The sequence below is a fragment of the Protopterus annectens genome, chromosome 7.part0 (genome assembly GCF_019279795.1).
Source record: "Protopterus annectens isolate FY-2018-M chromosome 7.part0, PAN1.0, whole genome shotgun sequence".
Lineage (NCBI taxonomy): Eukaryota > Metazoa > Chordata > Ceratodontiformes > Protopteridae > Protopterus > Protopterus annectens.
In genome coordinates this window covers 1,260,771,366-1,260,798,262 of record NC_056739.1, presented here as the reverse complement: position 1 = coordinate 1,260,798,262, position 26,897 = coordinate 1,260,771,366, and positions in this window count along the sequence as shown.

Below are 26,897 nucleotides of genomic sequence, written 5' to 3'. Positions count from 1 at the left end.
GGTGCAAACAGCACTACTGTAATATAGAAACATGGGCAGTGAAAGCACTGCAGTTGAGGAAGCTAGATGTGATGGAGAGGAAGTGCTTGTGATCGGTGGTAGGATATATGCTGTGGGACAGACAAAGAAATGAAACATCAGAGCAGAAGCCCAAGTAATTCCAATTGCAGTGAAGGTCTAAGAGAACAGATTGCAGTGGTCTAAACACATATGCAGAAAAGCAGAAGGCAATTTGGTGAAGAAGATTTGGGACAAACAGGAGGATGGCAAGAGGAAATGAGGGCATCCAGCAAAGAGTAGATGGACTGTGTAAGAGAAGACTTATGGCAGTCAGGCATGACTGTCAATGAAGGTAGGAGAATGACATTGAATCGAGAAAGATGGAGGCAGTTGGCATGGCACCCCAACCTCATGTAGAAAATGGGAAAAAGGTAGTTGATGACAACAGTGATGATGATGATGATACATCTGTAAGTATTTTAGCACCAATATACATTCACCTTTATGTTTATTACAACAATCAAAATGTCCATATGTTTCAGGAATAATTTTATTAATCAAATGTATAATCTGATAGTATCAAATAATGTATGGAATTTTAAGATGACCTCATTATTTGTAAAACCAAATACATTGTATCATACAAAACCACAGTCCATTTATTCTACAAATGACTATGAGAGTTACTGCCTAGAGGCACCATATTAAATCATAAAATGGGTCACTTTTTTCTATTCTGTGGAGGCTTTCAATGTCAGTGTGGAAAGTCCATCAATGTATATACAGAGAGTTGAGTTGTACGTATGAATATTGCAATGCTGAATACTAAGAACGTATAGCTTGTTACAAGGTTTGATGGTTCCAAAAAGGGGAACACTATCATTTATCATGTGGCTTGTCATGACACTACAAAACATCACACTCAGAAATTAGAAGTTTTATTTTTTTTTTAATGTCAACATTGCTTGGAATCTGGGTTATAACAAATTGTGAACTATGGCTTTGAGTCATGAAGAAAGACAAAATGATAAATGTAAGTCTTAATTTTGTTCTACATATTTTCCTCATGTTTGGGTAACTGTAAAGATAATATATTTGGAGACTGGGTTATATGGGTTTATCCAAAATGGAGGGGTATAGAGGAATTTTCCACTACAAAAAAATGTTATACAGGATATGGCAGTTTTTTTTTTTGTTTTGTTTTGTTTTTTTTCAGGTTGAGTGTGCAGCTAAGTGTTACATATTCAGTATGTCTTATAGGTTCATAGGTTGGTACTGGGCTATCTGCCTGAAGGCATATATTAGCCCAGCCACATTGTGCGGTATTCACCACCCCTTTAGTAGTTCCCTAGACCCTTGTACTAGCAGCTAGTACCCTCGGCCCCTATCTAGTAGTGCTGTTGGTGTGATCCCCGGTGTGAACTTTCTGTTACCCATCCACTCATCAAGGTTCCTCTTGAAGAGTGATAGTGAGGGGCTCTGTCTTATGTAGATTGGGACCCTGTTCCATAGTAAGGGAAGTCTCTGCGAAGGGAATCTATCCCTCCAGCATGTTCTATTCATTATTATGTTGAGGTTTATATCCCTAGAGCATGTAGCTCGAGTAGATTTGGTTTTGCTAAGATGGAGCATGTTCAACAATTCTGGGTTGGACATGGCTCTGTACATTAGACAGAGATCGCCTCTGAGAAAGCGGTATGCAACAGAGAACAGTCTTAGCTTTTTCAATCATGCTGCATAGGGCAACTGTTTGAGGCCAGTAATCCTCTTGGTTAGGTACCTCTGTGGTCTCTCCAGCTGCTGGAGATGTCTAGCTAGGTACATTCCAATTGGTGCATTGTACTCAATAATGGGTCTGATGAGGGAAGAGTAGAGGGGCACCATTACTTCCTTAGATCTTGATGCAAACCCTTTCATGATCAGATGGGTCACATAGAAGGATTTTCTAACCACTTTGGCAACATGGTTATCAAAGGACAGCTGACTATCTACTTTGGTCCCTAGATCCCTTATGTCTTCTTCAGATTTCAGGGGATTACCTCCTATGTTGTAGTTTGCGGGTACTCTGTTTTTTCCAAAGGGGATTACTATGCATTTTTTTGCATTTAGCTTGAGACCATGGCTTTGACACCATGCATCAGTCTCCTTTAGGCCCTTCTGGAGGATCTCCATGTCAGCCAGAGACTCTATTATAGCACCCAGTTTGCAGTCGTATGCAAACTTAGTCAGCCACAGCCCTTCCGTGCTTGCCTGTACTTCTGAGAAGTATATGCCAAACAGGAGGGGCCCCAGGACAGAGCCCTGAGGCACACCACTCGTTACTGGTCTGGATTCAGACATAGATCCCGCTACTCTTACTTTATGGGATCGGTCTGAGAGCCAGTTTGCGATCCATCTTGTGACGTAAGGGTTTATGCCCAGGCTGGTGAGATTATCAATAATACCTGAATGGGGAATGGTGTCAAATGCTTTAGCAAGGTCAAGGTAAGCCGTGTGTACCTCATTTCCCTTATCTATAGCCTGAGTAACTGTCTCAAAGAAATCCACCAGGTTCAGGAGGCATGATCTGCCCTTGACGAAGCCGAACTGTGTGTGAACTTTGTATTTTGACTAAGCAAATCGTGGTTAATTTTAGCTAGTAAGACAAGATCTCTAAGTCCTTTGAAATCACTGTGACTATCTTGCAAGATTACTTTAATGCAAAGCTGTCCAACATAACTATTTTTTAAGCTCTCATATGCAAAATAAAATAAAGATGTAGCCTTTTCTGAATATGTATTAGGAATGTAGAGGGGCAGAATGCTTACAGTTTCAAGAGTGACTATTTGAAAAACTGGGAGACAGTCAATGCATGGTGTGCATTCTGAGAACATTGGTAAATGAAAATGGTTAAAATCAGAGTTAAAACTGACAAACTGCAATGTACATGGAAGCTTCTGCAAAGAAAGGCATGTGGCTGTGACAGGAAGTGGCTGAGTCTGTTATCAGCAAGGCTGCAAATCAGCCTATTCAAAGACTGCCATGTTTCCACTGTGCTCAGTCTGACAGCTGCCTTGAAGAAAAATATTCTACAAATTATCCTAAGAAGGTCAATACTCAATGGAAAAGGCTGGGCGGATAACCACAGACTACAAAACAATGCACTTAAGACTGTTTCCAAGTATAATTCCAGACAGTCTGCCCAAAACTGAATCCGCAGCCACTGAGGAGCATCAAGTGTAAGTCGTTCAGTATCAGACAATATATAATTTGGTACTGAACTGACCCAAAGACACACCTATGAACCTATAATAGAAAGTTCATGCCGGGGATCACTCCAGCGGCTCTACTTGATAGAGGGACTGGGAACTAATGTCGGGTGGCATGATGCCAGGGCACTTCTATGGGCTAGGCTTATAAAGCTCCAGGGCCATTAGCCTACTACACACATATGAACCTATGAGTTACTCCACAGGATCAGGAGTTCAGATAAATGCCAAACTTTATACTGGTTCAGCAATGTCCTCAATTTCTGTGAAATCCTGTGAGAAAAGATGTTCGCCTATTCAATTAAAAAAAAAAAAACAGATGTCCTGTTTATAATTGCATCCAGTACTGTCTTACAGCACAACATTATTATCAGATTTTTGGCACATTCCAAGCTAAAACAGAACAGCTACAGCTGTACAGGTGTGGTGAAGCAGGAGTGTCATTATTTGGTAGAGGATGACATCTGAAAGTAAACATGGAGCTTACTTTCAGGTTGTGCAAGCAACAACAAAATGGATGCAGAAAAGCAATCAATGAGAGGCATTCTTAGATACCAAGGTAAAAATCAACATAATACAGCTTCTTGGTTTAATAAAAAAGGCATATAAATAAAACCAACAAAATAATGTACGTCACAAGTTATGTAATTTGTTTATGACACAGGTAATACCTACAGAGCCGACTTTAGGGTGATAAACCCATTACATTAAATACCAAACAGGCTTTGCATTAGAAATAGGTTCAGAAAAGCCATTATGTCTCAGTAAGACTCTTGTGGTTTCTTGCAAGATTTTTGCAAAGCAGTTTGATTGGCCCACTAGTAATTAGATGAAGGTTATGAACAGGCTTGCTTAATAATGCCTCTAAAGACAAGCAAGGATTTTTTCTTGTAAAAATTGAGCTACTCATCAGTGTCGATTCCTGAATTTCATATAAGACTCAGAACATCTAGTATAAAATGTACAGCACTAAATATAACAATGAACAGTCGGATAAACAAAAATGTTCATAATTAGCAGGAAAGGGATAACAATTTTTCCTGACTATTCCATAAATTTGAAAAGTATACGGCAAAGTTATGTAAACAATAATGTGCATTTTGTTTACAATCACTGTTCCATAAATTATTTTCAATCAAAGCAAAATTAAAGTAACCTTGCTATACTAAAAGAAATCCATAAAAAATAAAAACAAAATCATATTTTTCAGATGAGAGATTGAGCTGATTACTAACCCTAGAAGGGATGGGTGACCATTTTACTTGTGATAGATAAAGGGCACCTACACCACTAACTGTGAAAAGAGTAGAATGTACCACCAACCACAGGCAAAAGAATGAATGTACCAATTGTTGACAGAGAGATAAACGTACCACAAACCACAGATATAATAATGAATGCACTACCAACCATAAATAGAAGGATGACCATATCACCATATATATAAACGATGTATACCACAGCTACATATACAAATGGCTATCAGAATAACTCTGCAGTATCTATTAATCAAAATGATCACCAGAGATGTCAACAAAAAATTTCTAAATATATGATGATCACCTCACATCTTATTTCATTGCCAAAACTTTGCCATATTAACACCATCAGATCAAATAACAATTACAATATTGTCAGTGAGTACTGAATAAGGCTCTCTGCCCAGGCAGTTATCTTGTCAGATGACTTAAATGGAAACTGATACAGTTTAATAATGCTCTCTTAAGAATCTGTCACTAGCTAAAATATAGCTGGGCTGCACAGGCCTTGCCATGAACATGTGAGCTATCTTTCTCAGATTTCAACTGGTAGAAGAGATAAAAAATATTGTGGATCACAAATATACTAACGCCATTTCAGATGACTTTCAAAGCATTATTAATAATTGTTGAATATACAGTATACATAGCTACCTGATGATACAGTTTCATGGTACTGACAAAGTGCTGTTGTGAATAACAGTATTTTTTGTTTTGTTTTTACCTTATGTTTATTTCATATAAAAACTGAGAATGATGCACTAAAAATTTCAGCTGTTCATGCAGACCTATGAATTAACATTAACAACCTAGATTATAGTTACATATAGTTATTTATTATCTGAAAATTACACTGTATGTCTAAGGGTTTTTTGATGTACACTATATATAACCATGTGTAGGTCTTAACTATAATTATGTGCCATTAGGAAGTTCCCCTTGGTGACTTAAACGAAGTAGGAAGAGGTGCAATGCATGATGAAACAGTGCACTGTGTACAACATTTGTGTACCTGCAACTAGATGGGATATGATTTACTGTACATTTAAAGCAAAAGTAAAGCCATATAAAATATATGGCCTTTTTTGTCATGTCTCTGATCAGTAAGCATTTCGCTGATAAAGTTTAAGTCATACACAACAAAGACAACAGACACATTTGTTTGCTTCACAATTTTTTTGAGCTGCTTCAGAGAGTGTTCATTCAATGTTCTATAGCAGGTGTGTAAACAGGGATGACATATTCAAAGTTAAAAAAAGAACAGAAGAAAAATGGGAAATAATTCTCAAAGCAAGAACTCTGAGAAATGTGTTACTCAAAGGTTTTTGTCCAGCAACCAAATTCTAAAAGTTATTTTTATTTATTTCGTTTAGTTGTAGAAGACAATGTTGTATGAATACATACTTTAATTTGAAACCGATCCCTTCTAGTTATATCTGGGCAACAGGCAATATACAATATATACAGGTAAAATATTAAGGTATTAGATCAACATCAAAACCAAAGGCCTTACTTTCCAGACAATGCACAGCAGTCTAGTATAATATTAAAGGTATTAATAGAAACCATGGAGTAACAGGTTCTGTAGCATACATTAAAGAGGTAGCATAATTTAACATGATTGTCATCTTATAGTGTGCCTAACCAAAGCCCATTTCCCCAAAGCCAAATCCATTACAATCAATTTGACAGAAGGTACTATTCACTTTAAAACTGTGTCCTAAGTGAGCACCAAATATTCACTGTGTGTGTGTGTGTGTGTGTGTGTGTGTGTGTGTGTGTGTGTGTGTGTGTGTGTGTGTGTGTGTGTGTGTGTGTGTGTTTGGATGTGTGCATAAGTGTGTGCACACTTCTTTGCTAACCAAAACCAGCGCTGGCAGGGCTGTATTCCTGACACTATATTACTGATAAATTAAACACCAAAAACAGCACAAACCTCTCAACTGTCCAGATTTTTGCCTCATATTTTTGGTCTGTTTCTCATAATATATGTGGTTTTCATGCAAATCACTTGGATGTTCTGAGGACTGATGTCACTAAATAATGACATACATTTCAGTCTAAGACTGCGTATTCTTCAGAAAAAAACACATCTAAGTCACATCATGTCATTCTATCAACTTTGTAAGTTTATAAGAACAATATTTAGAATCTGTCCTTATTTTTGGGCCTTTGTCTCCCCATTATGGCAGTCTTCATCCAGATTTCTTACACTAAGAGGTTGAGAGGTATGGCTGCACATAACTGAAAAACATCACTTTTCACTGTAATGGATTGAGCTGTTTGCTGATGGTTAGGTTGTCTCTGATGAGCCATACCACATAACCAAAAATGTTTCAAGTGACATTTATCATAATACTCTAGATTAGAAATATATGGTTCTTAACACAAAATAACCAACTATGCATAGGACAGGTTGAGGCCTAAAAATATTGATAGGAAGCTATGGAGAAGAAATGGGTTCACAGTCTAGTATATGAATTAATGTCTGTATAATAATTTATATTTATCCTGAGAAGAGTTTTCTAGAGCTTTGAATATTTAATCAGCCCTAAATGGAAATTAGTTTTCTCTTGCAATGTAAGCTTATGATCTGGGTGACAAGACAGTTTTGAACAGAATGGCAGAGTGAAATATATATATGTGGAATACAGTGACCATGTGGCAGTAGAGGGCTAAAGGTACTTTTAGTTTGGTTCTGTGAGATATGTGATGTTAGTATACCTTGACAAGCATGGAACACAATTGTTTTATCCTGTAGGAGAAGCATGCATTCCAAAAGATTTTTTGTAGCGTATGGAACTTCTGTGCATCCTCAGGTATCAGAAGAGAAGTAATAGATTGTATTCTAGTTGTGGAGACAAAATGTTTTTGTTAGTTTAGCATTCATTCTTATGCTTTAGCATGCCTTAGGGTGCATTAGTACATTGTTTTGAAGTTTCTTCTGCTTAGACAATAAAATGAAAATGTCATTAAGGAGAATACTGACATAGTTATACCTTAGCAATGTCATTTTAGCTGTTAGTTCTGACATTGGGACAGGATATGATGCAGAGTCATGGTACCTACATCGGCTATGTGATATCTCCCAAATCAAAGTTTTACTCTTATTAGACTATGGTTTTAACAATGGTGAATATCATTCACTCATTCAGGAAAAACAGGCCTTACACATGTAACATTATGATGAGAATTAGAGAGGGCTGTTTTTCAATGTTATACTACATTGCTAACATTATTACCAAATGGGTTCATTACCACTTAGTGTTTTAGTGATACTGGGTAAGTTCCAAAAAAGGATAATTATATTGGGGGGGGGGCAGTACTGAGGCTTGAGTGAACACTAATGGTGACTTTCATGTACCTGCCTTATTAGCCACTCACAAACCATGTTAAGGCACTTTAAACCATGCAGACACTATATTATACACTTGAAGAGATTTTTCTTCGAACATATAATCATCAACACCTAAAGAGCGAATGCACTAAAGTGCGATCGGCCAAGTCCGCAAATTTTTTCCTCAGGAAAAAATTCACGGGGCCGTACACAAAAAACACAAACTTCAAAACCCTAATCAAGTGGGGGGCTTCACCCCCCACACCCCTGATGTGGGGCGCTGTGCCCTCCACCACCACCCCTGGCTAAATATACCAACTCTGAGATCACTTTATGTTGAGGAAAAGGGCAAGTCCCGATAACGGCCAACTGAATTTTTCCCGAGGAAAAAATTTGAGGATGTGGCCGTTCGTGCTTTAGAGCGTTTGCTCTTTAGGTGTCGATGATTATATGTTCGAAGAAAAGTCTCTTTGAGCATATAATATAGACCCATAGAAGACAGACGAACATAAGTGAGTTAGAGGTTCAGCAATCATCTGTATCTTTGAAGGATAATATCCTCACCATTAAAGCTGGAAAGTTTACTTCTATAAGAGTCGTCAGCAATGAGAAGATTCAGTTTCAGTGTGACTAATGCATAAAACCAGTTGCCCTTTTACAGATTTACAACAGTGCATGTAGTTGTTTTTCTAAGAACAAAAATGAAAAAGAAAACCAGTTATAAGCACATCCATGTTTAGTTTTAGAAGAATATCAAAGAAGAATTAATGCTTTTCAGATGTGGATTCACATCATCCAATACTCTTTGATGCTGGAATCCTAAATAGTATAATACTAGACATAAATGCCGTCAGGCAAAATGGTTAGATATAACACCCAAACTTGTGGCTCAGAAACCTGTCACTTTTAGGATTCTGCTGGTGAAATAACTAAAGTGCAAGAAAAACGAAAAAAGGTCACGCTCTGGTATTAGGTTTATTTTCATACACCTTTTCTTTGTATATATCTTTGTTTGTTTCCTTTGTAGGACTTCACCCAGTATTTGGTTTATTGTTATATAGTATGTGCATCTGTTTATTTCCTTTCCAGCACCTATCTGTAACTGCATACTTCAGTAGAATACAGCATAAGAAATGTGACATTTGCTGGTCTGTTTATAACTTTACAGTCTTGGGCACTTTACACGCAGAGCAGTTTATGCTACGGCATACTCTCTCCTGCTAAGTAGAAGATTTGTGTAATACAGCCTGGCAACATTTAGAATTAAATGATGTAGTCATAACTATTTTGTTTCATACATTTACTCCTATGACTGAATGGGAAAAAATATTAAATTCCTGATCATATACCTATGCTGTTTTCTTTGTCAATCAGAAAGCATTTTCCCAGCCACTGTTTGCCCTTTTTCAGGTATTAAAACAGGGTCTATATTGAAACATCGAACACTGAAAACAGCGAACGATGTTTCATCGACACATTTTCAGTGAAAGCTGAAAATGTCGAAACCACAGAACAGCGAATCGCTGTTCCAACCAAAAAAAAAAACATTAAACACTTCCAAACACATACACACGTACCCTAACCTAATTGTACCACCCCAAAAAAACAGTAAACAACTGAATACACATATACACATAACCCAACCATACAACTAACGGAAAAAAAAAGTAAACATTTTAAAACATATGCACTTACCTTAACCCGCACCCTAACCCTAAGGTCAGTAACTCTTGCATATTTACGTAAACAGTTCCAAACACATCCACAATTACCTTAACCCTAATTCTACCCCCCAAAACAAAAGTAAACAGCTGAAAACACATACACACGTAACTCAACCATACATCTAACACACAAAAAAAAAAAAAACAACAGTAAACACTTTCATACATATGCACTTACCTTAACCCGCACCCTAACCCTTAGGTCAGTAACTGTTGCACATTCACGCTCGGGAGCTATACCGGACAAGGGACCACACTACACTGCAGAACACGGCAAAGCAACGAAGCAGTCAAGTGGCATCTTTCCCAGGGAAAGAATTCGCTGAACAGCCACTTCGCTGTTTTGCCTGTTCACTCTGTATGTGTCGACGAAAACGCATTCGACAAAATGTGTTTTCATCGTTCTAATAGGAACCCATTAAAACTCTAGGATTTTGAGTAACAAAAATACCAGATAACTGACCAAAGTCAGATTTCAATGCCTTTTTCTTTCCTACTCACAATAATACATATCATGTCCTTTTATATCATAATCATTTTCTTTGAATTCACATGAATGATGACTTTAATGTTTATCAAGTGTAACTGATACTGCTGTGATAAATATTTCTTAATTCATGTTATGCTACTGCTGTGACATATTTCTTCATTCATGTTATGCTATTCACGCAAATGTGTTATTATTTTTACATCTTAATAAAAACAAATCTAAGACTGTTTATCTGTACTTTAGGGTTCTTTCCTAATACACATGTAGAAATTCTGTTTAGCATATATAATGGTATGGCTCACTGTCAGAAGAGTGAGACCAAGTCATGTGAGTCCTGTGACATAACAAAATAAATGCTATAAGGATAAAAATGCCAAAAAGCAGCAAAGTCTGTATTTTGGAAAGGGCTCTTTACCCCTGCACTCCAATCATGGAAGGTTATACCCCCGACAACCTTTCCACTTACATATATTAATTCTGAGTCTGTTGTAGTGTAGAGTACGGGAAATATTCCAATTTACCACAGCAGCAGACATATTGTCCTACATTCATATTTAAGCAAAAACTCATGACTGGGTATAGATAATACTGAATTTATCCTGGGTTGGTGTAATTTGATCATGTGGGCAAAGCCAACCATGAGAAAATCTAGCATTACCCACACTCAGGACTGGGTTATTGCTGTTACACAATGATATTATTTAAGAAATAATTTGCATACCTTGTCTTAAATAATGTCTTTGTATAATGGTGCTGTAGTGTTCCTCCACATTCTTTTGCTTTTTCTGATGAACTGCGCATGCATATGGGACTTAAATTCCCATGCTTGCACAGTTTATCAGTGCAGTGCAGAAAAAGCAATACAGAAGACAGAATCTCCTTTGCTATATTTTTTTTTTACCAAGATTTTATGAGGAATAGCCTGAATACAAGGAAAATCAGGTATGTTTCTGATTATTTATTTTTGCAGAATGTACCTGATTTTTCTTATATTTTGCTGTCCTGTAAGCTAAAGTAGCTGATCAATGGTACTTCAGCGGTCACAATTTTTTGTATTGTTATATGCTTAAGTTTCATTAGGCATGCTGGTTGGGCTGTCCAATCAGTGTGCATGTTTTTGAATAACAATGACCTATTATTGTATAATTTCTGTTCCAGTGCTTTCAAGTTCAGAATTATGATCCTTGGAAGTTCAGCAGACTCCCAACAGCTTCATATTCAAACAGCATTTACATTTAAATCTTGCCTCTTTCATGGCACTACATTGTAGTGATCATACCAAATAAAGCAAGCTGTGCATTTACTTATGCTATTTGATGCCTTGATGTGTATGCGAGTCAGTGTGCTTACAGGTCGTGTCTATGCAAATTGCTTCAGCCTGAGTCTGAGTACAGGATGAGATAAGCAGACTTTGATATATGGAGTGAAGTGTTTCACTCTTCCTACCAATAAATAAGTATAATGGAAAAACTACACAATACATTTTTCAGTAATATCTTCCAATCTTTAGCGCTATTTCTCCCTAAAATCCAGCTTTTGTACTAACATCAGTTTCTAATTAAGAAGCAGCAAATCTAAACATAACTGCTTTATTTAGACATTTTGTAATTTATTATATTAATCCACTTCAGGGTGTGGTGATTAATTTATATACAAGTAAACATACATCCCTTAGGCAATGTCTCTGTTTCAGTTGTCCAGTTTAGCTCCAGAATAGCATTTCCAGCTGTACAGTAATTTTCTTTTTTTCATGGCATTTCATACTTTAATACAGCATTAGATGCCAAATCTTCATATTCTTGAAATTCTACCACCACAAGGCCCATTGTTAATGCTGCATATTAATGACAGAAAAACGGCTCAGGAAATTAAAATGTTTCAATACTAAATGTTTATGTGGCAGAGTTTTCATCATTATTCTAATTTTTTATGCGCAGTCTGCCAGCAGATAAAACAGATGATTTTAAGGTGGCCAGATATGAATAATGGTCACGGAAATGCTGAATGTATTTTCAGTAGTAGCTGGCAAGATTCATGGATGCTCTTACATTTTTGTGATAGTATGCATGATATATATTAAAACTATATCATCTTCATTTTATTTTGGAAGCAGCTTGGCTATAACTACAATAAACTTGGGAAAAGTACACTGCTACACAGTGATTGAACTGATTACTCTGTTAATTGTTCAAGGTGACGAATGTCTTACATTCTTTTAGCCCAAGAACCATACATTTACACCACTCTGATTCTTGTTTTCTTGATAAAAAAATGAGTTTAACTCAATTTCACCACTGTAACAAGAAGGCTTTCAGTCATTTGGAAAACTTGCCAGCTGTTCCTCATATTTCATATGTAATAAGAGGAATCCCACTTCTGACACCACAGAAGTGTATCTGCTTTATACCACATCTTGGGGTAGCTGATTAGTTTATCTTACTTCTTTGAAGCTCAGACAACATGGTATTTCAATCTACAGCAAAGTTTTTCTTTTCACACCTTACAAAAAATATGGGCATTCATATCAGACTGCTCTCCTAAACAAGGAAAGTAAATGCAAGGACCTTATAAGTAAATATGCTCAGTTTCTTGTACAACATGAAGACAAAACTGATGCTTATGAATTCTGGGTTTATTCCATGTAGTTTTCTTGTAAAACATTAATATTGTTAGATGGAGATAACACTAATTTTCATACACATGAATAACATTTGATAACACACTACAAAAATATCTGTCCAAAATTATGACGATAGGAGGTACTGCCAGCACAGCTAGCTGGAATTTTGTAAATAATTACATGTCATTTGTGACTATCAAGCTGATTTATATAAGATGCTTGTGTTACAAATATATCAAACTGAATTGTACAGATGTTTGTGCTGAAAAGGTGTTTGTAAAGTGCTTGTGTTTGAAATGTCTCCATAGTGTGCCCTACTGGAGAGAACAGAAATGTACATGCACTGTTGTAACTGTCTAAACATATATGTTTTAATAGAGGAAACTGGAAGGTTAACTTCAGTCCAGCAAACTTTAAAATATATCTGAAATTAAATCACTTTACATATCTGGCCATAAACATGCTATCTCACAGGTTTCAGTGCAGATAGAGACACAAAGTCTGTACTAGGAAGCTTTCTCCATTATCTTTGGGGTGAACTAATTACTACTCTGGAAGCATGGAGATATGAATTTTTTTTATGAATGCCAGCACCTGCCACAGATCTGAGCAAAAGTCCTTGTATGTGTATTTTCACAGGTAGATGCTAAATCCTGCCAGCTTCCAGCAATGGGGGTTTGCATGGGAACTAGAAGTCAGATGACCAGAAGTGATGTCATTCTGCAAGCTATCCCAGAAGTAATATTTTAGATATTATTTTGAGAAGTCTCTTAGTGAGACTGAGCATTCTGTATTATGTCTTGAGCCTGACAACAAGAAAGACCATTCACCACATCATCTGCCTTGCTATATTAAGTAAGTAGGGAAAAGTATAATTCTCTTAAATTCAGTCAGGAATATAGTGAATCTTAGTTTATATATTGTTTTTCTTTATTTGTCTGAGCCTGTCCTTCAATGTTATTTTAAATATTTCCTGTGATTTGAACTCTGATGTCACCGTGAATATATACTTAGTATTTTCTTGTTCTTTTATTATTTATTATTAAATATATTTATACCTTTCATTGTGGCTGATCTTTGTAGAGATATTTAAGTTATGACAGCATTTGCATATTTATTTGTTGACACTGTGTGGGCCATTCCAAATAGCCTTGCTCTTGGTCAAACTATCATTTGGATTAATATTAATTTCACTCAGTATATTGGGTACCCTTGGAAGAGCCTTAAGGTAGCTGGCAGGATGGTGGCAGTCATAGCTACTTTATATTCTGGGCAGAAGGGGCATAGCTAGTAAACCTGTGCCAGCCTTTCCCAGGTGCATGTGGGTGTGTGTAAATCAAACCTCAAAGAGTGTGTGCATGTCAGCTATTTGGGTAAGGACATGAAACACTGGTTGAAGAGAGAGCATGCTGGAGATCTTGGGTTGGGCACTCAGCTAAGACCTCAACTCTATAGCTGTGCCAGTGGGGACTCTTACTGGGGATCTGGAGAAAGAGGGAGAAACCAGTCCCGGACTGACTGCACTCCCGTGTGCTCTTAAGGAAAATTGTGCTTGACTGTGCTTGATGCAGAGAGCTGCATCTGGAGATACTGTGTGTTTACCGCCCAGTGAATGTCCCCCACTGGTGCCAGTGATGAGGACTGAGGCTCCTTGATTACTGGTCCAGAGGTGGTGGGTCATCACAAAAATAATGTTATTTTAGCAAATATAGTTCCATTGGCTTCCCTTTCTTTTGATAATTCCAGCTGCTTGATGGATCCTTCTGTGTGTTGCTCACTTTTGAATATATTAGTCATTTCCTTTTAGACTTGTTTTAGTTAGTTAATTATTAAGTTACTATAATTCCATAGTCATTGTTTTATGCACACAATCCATGAGCATATGGAAAACATGTTTTTGTCAGATGTGTCTGTTCTGTGTGACAGCAAATCCTGTTATTGTTCATTGCAGCTATAGTGATTCTGCTTATCTGGCATACTCTATCTACCTAAGGTTAGTCCAGTGAACTCCTCTACCAACTAGAGCCCCAGAAAAGACAACAAATACTTTACTATAGTGTTATTTATTTGTACATTTTTCTACACTCATATGTATATTTTTACAGCTCATTTAGGTAAGTGCAAAGCTCTGTAAAAAAGTACTATATACTTGTATAAAAGGCTGGCTGAGGAACAGCAAAAGTTAAGTGGGTTCTACTTCCTCCCTTAGAGTCTCTGGCATATAGTGCCATAGTCAGGTTTTAGGTCACAACACTGCATCTGTACCAGCTAGCTGGTACATCTCAACAACTAAATTATGCATTTAAGGCTATTTTATTAAATAAAATTATTCTGCTGGAAATGATGAAATGGTTGCTCACTATACAGTCAATGTTTGTTGAAGAGCAAGTACTCTTTTTTTAAATTATCTACAACAATTTCACAACTCATAAACAGTTTTCAGGCCTTTATTCTGTTGTCAACAGGGCATTGCTTTGGGTATTACAATAATAGCAATCTAAATAATATAAGTTTGCTATAGTCTTGTGCAAAACAGAATTTAAAATGCACTTTCAGTCTCTCTCTCTTCACAATAGCACATGCATCACTTTTTCATACTTTTGCCTCCCTTTTCTTTCCAGTTCATCTTGCATTTATGAATGCAGCTTTTAATATTACCATCCGTATTGCTTCTCCCATGGAACAATATACAAGAGGTTTCTCATTTTTGCACCTTTTCAAAAATAAATAGGTATAACAAAATGCAAGTGTATCATGCTGCAGGTTTTTTCTTCATGCACATGTAATGGATCTAGCACTCTAAATTTGTGGCCAGTTAAATTCAGCTTTCTTATACCTTCCCTGAAAATGTATCAGTAACCTATGAAGATTAGAGTGGAAGAAGCAGGATATAAATTCAGGTTAATAATCTAATTATTTATTTAGGCATATTACCTCTCAACCTGTTAATGCAAAAAATCTGGACAAAGCTTGACAAAATGGGGGTACAAAAAGGGACATATTTTAAATATTGCTCTTATAAATTTAGAAAGTTGTTAGAGTAACAGGATTTGTTTTAATATACATTTTCTGAAGGATTTGAAGTCTGAAACTCAAATGTATGTCATTATTTAATGACTTCAATCCTGAGATCATCCCAGTGATTTGCCAGGAAAAAAGAGGAACTGGCCAAAAATATGAGCCACAAATCTGGATATTCTGCAAAAAATCTGTACAGTTGAGAAGTATAAGATGTCCCTGATTTCACAGAATGACCCCACTTTTGCAATATGTTTTTTCTATTGCTTAAAAATGTTAGTTTTAGCAAATCTCTTCTTAACAATGAATAAATGCATTGTAGGAAGGTAGATGTTAGTATCATTTGTTGATAATGTGGCAAAAATAGAAAAATAAGTCCAAAAATGAATTTGTAATAATTACCTCCCTATTTGGGGCTTCAGTAGTGCAATTCTTGAGGTAAGGTAATTAATTAAGACAGAGAACAAAAATGGAGAAGAAGATACAATACACTGGCAACAATAATTTAAAACAAATATATTACATAATACCCCCAAGTTAACAGTTATAGTATTTCATTCTAATATTCTTTGCCTATCAAATACTACAGTGGATATAAAAAGTGTACACACCCCTGTTAAAATGCCAGGTTTTTGTGATATAAAAAAATGAGACCACAATAAATGATTTCAAAACTTTTCCCACAGTGAATGTGACCTATAACCTATACAATTCAATTGAAAAGCAAACAAATCTGTTAGGGGAAAAAATAAAAAAACGTACAATAAGCTGGTTGCATAAGTGTGCACACCCTTAAACTAATACTTTGTTGAAGCACCTTTTGATTTAATTACAGCATGCAGTCTTCTTGGGTACACACCTGTCATCAATTAAAGAGACTCTGATTAACCCCAAATAAAGTTCAGCTGTCCTAGTAGGATTTTCCTGACATTCACTCAGTTGCCTGCTACAGCAAAAGCCATGGTTCACAGAGAGCTTACAAAGCATCAAAGGGATCTCATTGTTGAAAGGTATTAGTCAGGAGAAGGGTGCAAAAAATTTTCCACAGCATTAGATATACCATGGAACACAATGAAGACAGTCATCAAAAAGTGGAGAAAATATGGGACAACAGTGACATTGCAAAGAACTGGACATCCCCCCAAAATTGATGAAAAGACAAGATGAAAACTGGTCATGGAGGCTGCCAAGGGACCTACAGCAACACTGAGAGCTGCAGGAATTTCTGGCAAGTGTAGGCCAACACATAGGTTCATAGATTAGTACTAAGCTAACTGCCCTTGCAAGCCATTTTAAGCCTAGCCAATTATCCCTTGTGAGACTCAAACCTTGCACCCTGTGGTTGTAAGGCAAACACCTTAACCATTAGGCCACCCTCCCACCCATCAACACATAAGGTCTTTGGCTAACAAAGTTTGCAGATGACTGCAAACTGGGAACTGTAATAGAATCACCTAATGGTGTAGACATTCTACAAAAGGGCCTCACAGAGACAGATGCTTGGTGTCAAAGTCATGGCCTCAAGCTCAATGCCAAGAAGTGCATTGTCATCCCCTTTGGGAAAAACTCGGTACTCATGAACTGCCACATAGGCGGTAGCTAACTAAACACCAAAAGTGTGATAAGAGACCTCGGGACACAGGTGGACAATAGACTCTCTTTCGATAAACACATCACCACAGTAGTCAGGAAAATCTATCTACGTGGCACACCTCATCACAAAAGGGTTCTCCTCTAGAAAAAAGGAGGTCATTGTTCCTCTCTACTCATCCCTCATCAGACCCATTATAGAGTACAATGCCCCATTAGGCATGTATCTCACAAGACACCTACAACAATTGGAAAGGCTGCAGAAATACCTCACTAAGAGGATTACTGGCCTCAAACAGATGCCATACGCAGACCGTCTAAAAAAACTCCAGCTCTACACCGTCGCATATCGCCTACTCAGAGGTGATCTCTGCCTAACATACAAAGCTATGTCAAACCCAGAGCTGTAGGACATGCTACACTTAAAGAAATCCCAATCTCTCCGAACCACACATTCCAGGTACCTAAACCTTGTCACCACAATAAACAGAACATGCTGGAGGGATAGATTCCTGTCCCAGAGATTTCCCATGCTCTGGAACAAACTACCCATTCATGTCAAGCAAAGCTCCTCATTGGCCCTCTTTAAGAAAAATCTTGACGATTGGATGAGAAATAGAAAATTCACCCCAGGGATCACTTCTGTGGCACTGCTTGACAGGGGCACAAGAAAATTATTTTCTTGGGTGGTGAAACCCAGGGAACCTTTTTGGCTAGGCTTATTTAGGCCCCAGGGCCGATAGCCTAGTACCTACCTATGAACCTATGAACTTATAAGTACTGGTTGTGTACTACATGTGACAACAATCTCCCATATTCTCCATATGTCTGGACTACGGCATAGGGCTGCAAGACGGAAGGCTTTTCTTACACAGAAAAATCATCCAGGCCCAGCTAAAATTTGCAAAACAATACATCACATCTCCCAAAAGTATGTGGGAAAATGTGTTATGATCTGATGAGACTAAGGTTGAACTTTTTGGTCTCAATTCCAAAAGGTACGTTTGGCACAAAAACAACACTTTGCATCACTAAAAGAGCACCATCCCCACGGTGAAGCATGGTGGTGGCAGTATCATGCTTTGAGGTTGCTTTTCTTCAGCTGAAACTGGGGCTTTAGTCAAGGTGGAAGGAATTATGAACAGTTCCAAATACCAGTCACTTTTGGCCTAAAACCTTCAGGCATCTGCTAGAAAGATGAAGATGAAGAGGAATTTCACCTTTCAACACGACAATGACCCCAAGCATACATCCAAATCAACAAAAGAATGGCTTCACCAGAAGACAATTAAAGTTTGGAATGGCCCAGCAAGAGCCCAAACCTAAATCCAATAGAAAACCTGTGGGGTGACCTGAAGAGGGCACAAGAGATGCCCTCGCAATCTGACAGCTTTGTAGTGCTTTTGCAAGGAAGAGTGGGCAAATATTACCAAGTCAGGATGTGCCATGCTGATAGACTTCTACCCAAGAAGACTGAATGCTGTAATTAAATCAAAAGGTGCTTCAACAAAGTATTAATTTAAGGGTGTGCACACTTATACAACCAGCTTATTGTATGGTTTTTATTTTTTATATTTTTTCACCTAACAGATTTGTTTGTTTTTCAATTGAATTGTACAGGTTATAGGTCACATTAAAGGTGGGAAAAGTTTTGAAATTATTTATTGTGGTCTCATGTTTTATATTACAGAAACCTGGCATTTTAACAGGGGTGTGTACACTTTTTATGTCTACTGTAGGTATGATGAAATGCAAATAAGCAATCTCAAGAAAGGCAGTACCTGAAGATGACCAGAGCTTTCTATATCTACTTGCCAGTCACAAAGCTTTTGTCTGTCATATCAATACAGTCAGGCAAAGAGCTTCAGTCGGGCATGGAAAGAATTATCATGGACATGATGAATAATGACATAGGAAACCTCCAGACACTGGATCCAACCCAATTTGGTTTTATCAAGGGGACGTCATGCCTACCCAACTAACTGGATTTCTTTGAGAAGGTCATCAAAGCAATGGATGAGGGCAAAATGTTTCACACTCCGTACCTTGACCTGGCCAAGGCATTTGACATAATCCACCACTCCAGCATTGTTGACAAACTTAAGAGGTTAGTTACAACCCCTTACGTCACCCGGTGGATAGCCAGTTGGCTTACAAACAGGACCCAGGAAGTTAAAATTAGGGATTCCACCTCTACTAGTGGAGTCCCTCAGGTATCATCCCAGGGACAGCTCCTTTTTTGGCATTTACTTCTCTGAATCAAGGCCAACATCAATGGCCTCTGCCTTACTAAATTTGCAGATGACTGCAAATTAGGAGCAGTCACTGAATTCTCCACCAACACAAATGTTCTCCAGGAAGGGCTGATACAAACAAACCACTGGTGCCAGAACCATGGACTAAAACTAAATGCCAAGAAGTGCATAATAGGATCCTTCAGGAAATCATTCACCCACAGTAACTATCATATTGACAACACATGCCTAAGAGTTGACCTAGTAGGACTTGGGGACACACATAGACAGTAACCTAGCCTTTAACTATCATGTGCCTACAGTAGTGAAGAAATTATTCTATGTTGTGCAACTTATAAACAAAGGTATGGCATCTAGGTCCAAGGAAATCATTGTTCCACTGTAGTCAGTATTCTTCAGGCCTATCATTGAATACAATGTCCCCTTTGGTATGTACCTAACCAGGCATATCCAACAACTGGAACGTCCACTAGGGTTCCTCACTAAAAGAATACAGGGCATAAGTAACATGTCCTATGCAGACTACCTCAAGGTGCTATCCATGTATTCTGTCTCCTACAGACTCTTGAGGGATGATTTATGCCTGACATACAGGGCATTGTCAGACCCCACTCTTATGGACCTCCTGCATATCTACAAAACAAGCAGCACCAAAATTACTAATTTTAAAGACTTAAAGCTCATCTGTGATATAAATAGAACCTGCTGGAGAGACAGATATGTATCCCAGAGACCACCCCTTCTCTGGAACAGGCTCCCCATCTATGTAAAGCAGAGTTCCCCCCTAATCCAATTAAGTTGTAACTTGGACAATTGGATGGGGAACAGGAAATTCATCCCTGGTCTGGCATCTATGTCTCTAATGGACGCAGGCAGCCTGTAAATGGCTCATCTCCCAGACCCTTGCTTGTAAATGTTTCAGCTCCCAAGCCCCTGCTTACACTTATCAAGGGTACCAGAACTTGTCAGAGATTTAGGATAAATGGCTAGGCTTAAAAAGGTCCTAGAGGTCATTAGCCTAGTAAACACTAATGAACAACTATGTGCAGAGCTCTTTGTTAATGAAGTCACCTATACTGAGCTAGAATATATAGCAAACCTACTGGCCGACAAATTCAGCACCAACACAAACACATATGTATAGTTTCACTCTACATCCCCCCAGGAGATAATGTATCCACAATGGAAGACATCCTCTCCAGGCTTACCAACAACATTAGTAACGAGACTATAATCTTAGGTGATATGAATATTAACTGGATTTCCATTCAGTCCCCCACAAACCCACTTAACATCAACCTACATAGATTCTCACAACTAATCACCTCCATCACACACCCATCAAAACATCTCTCCACTGGCAGTATCCTGGACTGGATCTTAGTCTCTCATCCCCACTATTTCTCAGACAGTGGAACTCTTCCCGACCCCCTTAGTGACCACATACCTACCTTCACTCACCGACTCCCCTTAATCCAACACTATACCCATAACTATATTACAACACGTAATCATAAAAATTTTAATCCATCAACCTTTACTAACTCTCTAAAAACAATAAACTGGAATTGTCTAAAAACACTACCTTTAGATAATGCTGTCGCTCACTTCAACACCACATTCCTAAAACTACTTGACATCCATGCTCCTCTAAGACCAAAAAGAATAAAAACTAAGACTGCCCAATGGCTCACCAAAAACACACTAGCTACCATGCAGAAAAGAGACAAAGTCTAGGCTAAATACCAGAAAAATAAGACCCCCCTCATCCATAATGAATATAAAACTCTTAGAAACAGAGTAAAAAAACTTATCATCTCTGACCATCAAAATTACTTCTCCTTACTGCAAAACAACAACAAAACAAATCCTCAAAAATTCTGGAAAAGTATCTCCACTCTACTTCATCCCAGTAAAACAGTCACCCCAACCCCTGACCCTAATGCCACTGATATAGACTTAGCTACTCAATTCAATTCCTTCTTCATTGAATCTATTTCTAAATTAACCTCCTCCTTCTCCAACAACACACACTCAAACTCACCTCCATCCTACCCCTACTACACTCAAACCAACACTTTATCCAATGCCACAATCATATCTACTAACTCTTTACCATCCACCTCATCTCCTACTCTCACTTCCTCCCAATCTTCTCCACCCCCTCAAATTTCCACCTGCTCTCCTACTCTCCCTTCACCCTCCTTTTCAACCCCTAACTCCCTCTCTGCACACTCACCCCCATTTTCTCTCAAACCTATACCCACATCCACCATACAAAAACTCCTTCAGAAACTAAAACCTTGCACCAATGCTCCTGATGACATTCCTTCTTACTTTCTCAGCTCTGCAGCTGAAGCAATTGCCTACCCCATTAGCATACTAATCAACCGATCAATTCATGAAAACATAGTTCCCCAAATCTGGAAAAAGGCCTTCATCATACCTATACATAAAGGTGGCAATAACAACAATGTTTCAAACTTCCGCCCCATAGCTATCCTATCTCCCATCTCTAAACTCCTGGAAAAGTGCATCCAACTACAACTCTTACCATATCTCATAGATAATAACCTACTTTCTCCTACACAACGTGGATTCAGACCAAATCACAGCACTATGACAGCACTCCTCTCCTTCCTTGAAACTGTAAACAAAGCCAGGGACTCTGGCCTAATTGTCTCTACCCTTCTACTTGACCTCTCTAAAGCCTTTGACACTATATCACATAGTCTGCTTCTAACCAAACTCTCCAAACTTAACCTATCTTCCTCTACTTTGAACTGGTTCTCTAGCTACTTAACTAATAGATATCAAGCAGTAAAATGGAAAAAGGCAACCTCCTCATTTCTTAACACCCCAACTGGTGTCCCCCAAGGATCCATATTAGGTCCCCTCCTCTTCAATATATTTATAAATGACTTCCACAAAGATATCCCTCACTCCAATATCATCCAATATTCTGATGATTCAACCATTATCTGCGCTGCCTCAACTATCCCTACTCTCAGAAACCTAACTCAAGATGCCTTTTCAACCATTGAAAAATGGATGAGAACAAATCACCTAGCACTCAACACCTCTAAAACCAAATTAATGATATTCACCCCTACTAAACTCAACTCTCTCAATACAAACAACTTCTTTATTACTAGTGAGAATAACATTCCACTAGAACTAGTGACAGAGACCAAACTACTTGGAGTCCAAATCGATAACCAACTAAAATTCAACTCCCATCTACAACTAAACATAAAAAAACCCATCAAAAACTAGGGATGCTCTATCGACAAAAGCTCTACCTTACAACTGCTACTAAAATCACTCTCTCTACTTCCTTTCTTATTCCCTCCCTTCTCTATGGAGCTCCACTACTAACTAACCTACAAATCTCCCTGAAAACACAAATTTCCTCCTGCTACAATAAAATCGCCAAGTTTGCTACCAACCAAAAGTCTTCCTCCCACCACTGCTCCTCTCTCCAACAACTAAAGTGGCTAGAACTGCCCAATAATCTTACCTACACACAACTATCCCTTGCACATAAACTAATTTTCAAACCCTCCCTCTGTCCCTCCCTCTCTTCTGTCTTCAAAATGCACATACCTCATAGAATTTTAAGGTCCAACAACCAAAATCTACTAGAAGTGTATAAACCAACCCGTCCTCCAGGCAAACATCTTCTTTCACATAGCTTAGCACATCTCTGGAACTCTCTACCTCAATCTATCCGTACTATCTCTAACCATTTCATGTTCAAAAAATCTCTTCATTCACATCTACTTTCCCAGTGGGAATGCTCTTGCTCCCACCCTACTTAACTACATTGAACATCCCCTTTTCCTCCTAGTCCTGCTTACACTGTTTGACTTCTCCCCCTCATTATACATACCTCTTACATTCCTTCTATAACCATAGAACATGTAAGAATTCTCTATACTTTTCCTCTCACATGGAGAATTCTCTTTATGAAATAACTTTAGTAGAATTTTACTTTAGAAATTTGATTTTATGTATAATCCTTTTTAGTTTTAACACTGTATAAATTAATTGTAATCATTGTACATTGTACTTAAACTTGTCTACTAGAAAGTTTATAATGTTTAAGCATGTATAATACCTACTGTAATCTATATTTTTGTGGAGCTTTTCTCCCCAGGACTCCATTGAAAACGGGTTCTTTTTGGCCCAATGGACTATCCTGGTAAACCAACTGCAAATAAATAAATAAAATAAAATAAACTTTATCCCTCTCTCCCCCTCAACCTTCCCTCAGGAAATACCATCAAATATAACTCATCTTGCTGTCACTGGGGAACAGGTCCTTAAAGCTCTGTCTAAGACCAAGAACACTGCAGCAACGGGCCCAGACAATATGTCAGGATGCCTTCAAAATAGTATGAAATATGACCTATCAGGCCCTCTAGAATTGCTATTTAACTGTAGTCTTCAAACATGCTTCATGCTTCCTAAATGATGAACAGCAATATTCATCCCTCTTCACAAAGGTGAGCCATCTACAGACCCTGGAAACTACAGACCCATAAATCTCACTGGTCTCATATACAAAGCCATGGACAGAGTTATCATGGAAATGATCAATAATGACATAGCAAATCTCCAGGCAGTGGACCCAACCCAATTTGATTTTGTCAAGGGTAGGTCATGCCTACTCAGCCTGGCGAACTTCATTGAGAAGGTCACTAAGCCAATGGATGAGGGCAAAATGGTTCACACTGCCTATCACACTGCCAAGGCATTTGATTCAAAACCCCACTCTGGCATTGTCGACAAGCTCAAAAGATCAGGTATGGATAGCCACCTGGTTCACAGACAGGACCCAAGAAGTTAGAATTGGGGAGTCCACCTCTACAAAGAGGTCAGTCACAAGCAGAGTCCCTTAGGGATTAGTCTTGGGACTGGTTCTTTTTGGCATTCACTTCTCAGAAATCAAGGCCAATGTTAGCGGCCTCTGGCTGGCTAAATTTGCAGATGATTGCAAATAAAAAGCTGGCATTGAATCCCCCACTGACACAAATCTTCTCCGGGAAGGGCTGACACAAACAAACTACTGGTGTCAGAGCCATGGACTACAACTAAATGCCAAGAAATGCATAAGAGTATCCATTGGAAAGTCATCCAGTATTGGTAACTGTCATATTGAAGCACTCTCCTAAGAGTTGCCCGGTAGTCATGGACTTGGGGATGCAATAATAATCTAGCCTTTGACCCTCAAGTGTCTACAGTAGTGAGAAAATCATTCTATGTTGTGCAATTTATAAACAAAGATATGGCATCTAGGTCCAAGAAAGTCATTATTCCACTGTATTCTGCATTCATCAGACTATCATTGAGTACAGTGCCCCCTTTGGTATGTACTTAACCAAGCATATCCAGCAACTGAAACATCAACAAAGGTTCCTTATTAAAAGAATACATGGAATAAGTAACATGTCCTATGCAGACTGCCTCAAGGCCCTATCCCTGTATTCTGTCTCCTACAGGCTTTTGAGGGAAGATATATGCCTAGCATACAAGGCATTGTCAGATCCCACTCTGATGAACCTCCTGCATATCCACTTAAACCTTGCCTGTCATATAAATAGGACCTGTTGGAGAGACAGGTATGTATCTCAGAGACTACCCTTTCTCTGGAACAGGCTCCCCATCCATGTGAAGCAGAGTTCCTCCCTAATCCAATTCAATTGTAACTTGGACAGTTGGATGGGGAATGGGAAATTCATCCCTGGTTTGGTACCTATGTCTCAGGTAGACTGTAAATAGTTCATCTCCCAGGCCCATCCTTGTAAATGTTTCATCTCCCAAGCCCCTGCTTATACTTATCAAGGGTACAAGAACTCAGAGATTTCAGATGCATAGCTAGGCTTAAAAAGGCCCTTGCATTCGTTAGCCTAGTAAATACCTATGAAACTATGGATGTATAAATGTAAACATCCTGAACAGAGAGTCAGTTCATATAACAAAACTCTCTTTTACACCTTTATATCTGCTGATTCATTTTGACACTGTACAACTGAAAGTTTATTTTCTCATGTCAAACTATTATAATCAAAACATTTTGAATATATTTCACTGTTGCACTGAATATTTCTTCCCTCATGCCTGCAACATACTACACATTTTTTCACACAGTAGCTGCTGGAAAGAAAGCAGTTTTCAGATATACACAAAAGTTTGTTACATTTGAAGGTTAAGATCTGCATACAGCTCACCTCAGCACATTCTATAATCAGTACTTTTTTCTGTGTATTACGGAACTCATTGAGGATATGGCTTAATAATATACTGCTATTATAAAGCTAAAATGCTTACGGTGCTATTTTAACAGTAATGCAAAATTAGATATATTAGTGTTGCAGCAGCACACATATTCATACTGTGTTTATGGAGGGCTCGAACCATGTCCATAGGCAAAGTGTGTTGGCTCCCGCAGTCCCCCAGTCAGGTTATAGTCACATGGAATATGAGAAGCTGAAAGCTAAAAGGTGCTAGGATGCTTTTCAAAAAAGGGAGACATAATGGAGTAAAAGGGGAATTAAATGTAAAGTAATGGGCTGTTACTGCAATGATAATTGTTGACAAAAACAGTACAAATCCCAGGGGATTAATATGAGTATGTTCCTCATAGGTAGCTGTGATACAGTCAGAGCATGGGGGGGATTACTGTGGCAGAATAATAATAATCCGCCATTGGCCTGTAGCAGTGAATCATTTTATTTGTATTTATTTTCTTTTATGTTTGTTTACAGCAGAGGTACATTGGTCACAACTGACCATTTACAAGACCTGCACACGTAAAATAATTCAGAAAGAAAAGAAAAAAACAAGAAAACAGAAAGGCAGTAAGTTTGCAAGTGATTCTGAGTAAAGGTGGAGAGTGGTTTGAAAAGATCTACCTTCTTTATGCAGTGTCAATGCAAAAAGAGGAAACAGATCTAATTAGCATCAATTCCAGTTGAACAGGAAATGGGGAGAAGCAAGAGGGTGAGGAAGATGCCGAAGAGGTTTCATGAGGAACCAGAAGTAGGTCAAGGTGAGTAGAATATTAATGACAAGGTTGAGGAAGAAACTAGGGCATAGGAGGAGACTCAAAACACACCTGGCGGCAAGACAGCCACAAAAGAGGGGAAGGGAAAACAGAACTGACAGAAGGAGATTGAGACAGAGAGTGATAGAGGTGGGCGCAGCAATGAAGAGGAGTGGTACATGACTCAAGAGGAAGGACACCAAGTCAAGGAGAGCATGGCAGGGGCAGGGGCCACAGTAGCATGGTAAAACAGCAGTGTGACAGCGGTAGAACAGAAGTTAGACAAGCTGACCAAGCAGTTTTCAGCT